General features: G+C 34.7%; 1 long non-coding RNA gene across 1 annotated transcript; it reads left to right on the top strand.

Moving 5' to 3' along the window:
• The first annotated feature begins 316 nt into the window (after positions 1 to 316).
• On the top strand, positions 317 to 2074 carry LOC25491857 (uncharacterized). Its single transcript, XR_003010875.2, has 3 exons — positions 317 to 1507; positions 1732 to 1806; positions 1902 to 2074. It is a non-coding gene; the product is annotated as an uncharacterized lncRNA (long non-coding RNA).
• Positions 2075 to 4162: the final 2088 nt, after the last annotated feature.

Genomic DNA, 4162 nt, shown 5'->3' with positions numbered 1-4162 from the left:
TTTTTAATCCGTACAAAATAAAATCACGCTTTTTAGTCTCTCTGACATTTTCCTTAAGTATTTTAAGGATCAAAAATGTTGATGAAATTTTTTGACAGGGACGAAAATGTTGATGGAAAATTTTTATAGGGACTAAAAATGCTGATGAAAAATTTTATAGGGACTAAAAAATACGATTTTATTTTGTAGGGACTAAAAACAAAATTCTGAATATTTATAGGAATCATTTACTTAATTAACCCCAATAATAACGTATGAGAATGTATAAATGGACACCTTGGATGTCATAGAGAAATATAGATTATAGATGGTAAAGTACTAGAACTAGAGTTTTTATCGTTCTCTCTCATTCATTCATGTTATTACATTCCTCATCAAAACCTTCTTACCCTTAAATTTAGCTCGTTGAACACGACCTTCTTCTCATTCACAATCCCAACACTCCAAAAACAATGAAAACTTTTCTTTTCATTCTCATTTTTTTCCTATGCACAATTATGGTGAAGATAACATTTACCTTGTGCCACACCAAGTGCTATCTTCTTTATCCTATGTATCCAAATATTAATCTAAAACATAATATTAGAGGATAGCATTGGGGTGACACAAGGTATAAATTATCTACACCACCATGATTGTGATCTAGTGAGTGGTTCCTATATATTGTTGCATTAATCCAGGTCATGAGCACACCATATTCTTGTTCTTTACTTTTTTTGATTGAACATTTTTGGTTTTAAAACAATACTTGTGATGTAAATGATTTTTATGATGGTGTTGTAGTTGTTGTTGTTGGAATTTTACTAATTCTCTCATATACTTTGACTACAAAGGCAACGGGGTTGACATGGAACAGAAAATATCGTTCTTAAATCCTATATATGAACTTGTATTTTGTTGGTTGATAAAATGATAAAAAAAAATAGACTTGCTTGATAGAAAATCAATTTTGTGGAGTCCAAAATTTGAATCCTTGACCAAGAGTAATTGAGGCCTTTTTGGTAATCAATTAAGCTATGAAAACGTTGTAGTTTATTTATCCTATAATATACTTGTTTTGGACCGGCCAAAAGGACTTTTGACCCATTTACTTAGGCCCAATACAATCCAAAACCCAAACACCACGTTTGGCAAAGTTACTTGCAACATACCCCTTCCCCGCAAGGGGGTGCATGGAGCGAAAGAGACTGGTTCAAACGAACCACAACGTCTCTTTGCACGTTCCCGCAATAAACTCTCTGGCGGTTACACTTCCCACGATTTCGTAACCGCCAGAGCCAGGTGTGCCATTACAATGGCTCTGCAGCCCTCCACCTTTATAAATAGGGGACTCACAACAGTCCCCAAGGTAGAATCTATCTCTTCCTCTAAACCCTCACCCTCTCTGATCTCTACTTACTTGAGCGTCGGAGTGCCTGCAGGTACACACCCCCATCCGCTCCAAGAAGTATTTTGGCGCATTTCACCACCACTAAAACCACTGCATTGACAGTCACCTTCTGATCAGGTACGATCAATACTTATAACCAAATTAATTTTTAAGAGGTTTTTTTTTTTCATCCAAAATTTTGAGGCCTAAAACCCTTGTTTGGGTTGCTTGACCCTTAGACCGGCCCTGAGATTATGACTTACTAATAGTAGGAAAGTTAAAAGCTTTCTAGAGTTGTATTCTGCAAGCCATGGCTCTTATTTCCTATTTCCAACATAATTTCTTTTTCTTTTTTTGTAAAGAAAATAATGGCTAAACCTTTGGAGAAAACACAATTTTAGAGAAGGGCTTAAACTTACACATGCATATTTGTAAAGGTTTGATTTGTTTTCGGTTCATCTGTTTGTCAATATTTCTACAAATCTTTTCTTCTTACATATGGTAACTGTGTGTTATTCATGTTTTTTGGCAGGAAAGTATATGAAAAGAAGGAAGCATCTTTCTGCTCCATATAATTCATTTTCTCTCTCTAGCTTTAAGCTATATTCTTCTTAATCCAAGTTGTTTTGTGATTTTCATTGTTGCTTTATGTTATCATCTAAAGATGTTGTTTGAACAATTTTTCTCCAAGAATGGAAATCTTGATTAATTTGCTTGTATTATGATTCAATAGATGCTCATATTTTGAGTGAAAAACAGGCTTCCATTTCGTTAATGAGGCCTTTCTTTTGGTCTGAAAGTGAATAAATTTGAGGGAACCTAACACGAAGAGGGTTATCACCCACCCAAAACCTCCTGCTTACACTATTTACTATCTATGAAGTACGGATACAGACACGTGTTCGACATCGGGGCACGTCTAATCCGAGGAGTGTCCGTGCTTCATAGTTTACTACCCTCATAACAACCTTCATATTGAACCAATTCCCACCCGCAGGTTCCTCCAGCAACACAATATTCTTCCACCACCGTGAGACATCATAATAATGCAATGACACACCACTTCCATTATTAAATATGTTAATGTTAGTCCCATACCTACTCTATAAAATGTCATTCTAAAGTGAGTCACCTTCTTGAATTAACCTTCATCTCCACTTTGCCAAAAGACTTAAATTGACAACCTGAATGTCCCTCACATCAAGCCTCCTTTGCTCTTCTAATGATAAACCACACTCCACTTCATCCAACTTACTTTCCAACTTCCCCATACACTTCATCAAAGGAATTTTCTTTGAATCCTCGCTATCTTTCTTCAAACGCATACCGACAACTTCATACAAAATGATAGAAAGAAAAAGGGATTTGAATTCACCACTGAATTAAGAAGGACAATCCAACCACCAAGACTCGTATAGATAGCACCAAGTACTTAGGATTAACTCCCACCGATAACCCAAATATTTAATCCCCCCTTCAATTTCTCTAAAAGCGGCTCTTGAGTAGATTTCGATCTAGGATAAACTCTCACCGGTAACCCTATATGTTTAAAAGGTAAAGATCCTTCATTACAATTCAAAAATCATACGCCATGTCCATGAACTCCCTTTGCACATTTATACCAACCAAATAACTTTTAAAAAAGTTAATTTTCAAACCCAACATCATCTCAAAACCTCTAAGCAACGCCTTCAATGTCCATAAATTTTCCACCGATGCTTCTCAAGTACAAAGAGTATCATGTGCATATTGAAGATGAGATATCACCAACCCACTTCGGCCAACCTCAAAACCTCTAAAGAAACTTCGATTGACCGCATTACTCATCAAACCAATAAAACCTTCTGCTACAAGAAGAAAGAAAAACGAAGCTAGACAGTCTCCTTGCTTTAAACCTATTTAGGTATTTATCTCCTCTGTGGGGGTTCCAATGACTACAATGGATACACTACCACAAAAAACACACACCTTCATCCAAGTAATCTATTTTGAATAAAAGCCCACTCGGTCAAACAAATATTCTAGAAAGGTCCAATCTACCGAGTCATACACTCTTTCAAAACTTATCCGTGCAATATATTAATATTTCTCTATAAATCTAGAAATTCTAAAATTTAATTGATGAGTTAAAAAACACATTCTTTCTGTTTCTTCAAGAGACACCACCAATAACAAAATTAAAAGATTTGTAATCATAATCACAAGCATAGCATTACACTCACCTTGCAATTTTAATTGGATAAATTAATAACCGCCATTGGCAACACAATATAGAAATTTAATAAACTATCTAAATTTCTTAATTAGTGGAACTAAGCTTTCTTTAGAAGCATTCCTTGCTCAAATATATTTAAGCAAGTTTTTTCCATCTGACCCATATTTATCCATTATTTTAGTTCAAAAGATGGGATCAAATTCCCATCAGTGAAAATTCGGAATTTGACTCATTATTAATTGATTCCTCGTTATATAGTTCTGTGGAGGATGATCTAATAATAAAAAGATATGTCAGCCTATCAGGGGAATACTAAATGGATTTGATATGTTTAATAACATATATAGCTGAGCTCAAAGTTGTTTTCTATACTATTCTTTTACATTCTTACTTTATTGGATTCCAGATTTTTATAGTTTAGTACAAGTTAATGCTGGCTTACGATATAGAGAAGAAAAGACAAGTTAGCCGAGATATCGGATAATAGCTCTCAACAACGATTCTCTAAACAAGAACTAAAATTGAAAATTGCTTATTTATCTCAATCAAATTAGGGTTTCTAAGTATGATGTTAGATT

The sequence above is a fragment of the Medicago truncatula genome, chromosome 4 (genome assembly GCF_003473485.1).
Source record: "Medicago truncatula cultivar Jemalong A17 chromosome 4, MtrunA17r5.0-ANR, whole genome shotgun sequence".
Classification (NCBI taxonomy): Eukaryota; Viridiplantae; Streptophyta; class Magnoliopsida; order Fabales; family Fabaceae; genus Medicago; species Medicago truncatula.
The sequence above is the reverse complement of the archived record's forward strand: the minus strand, read 5'-3'. Positions and strand labels throughout refer to the sequence as shown.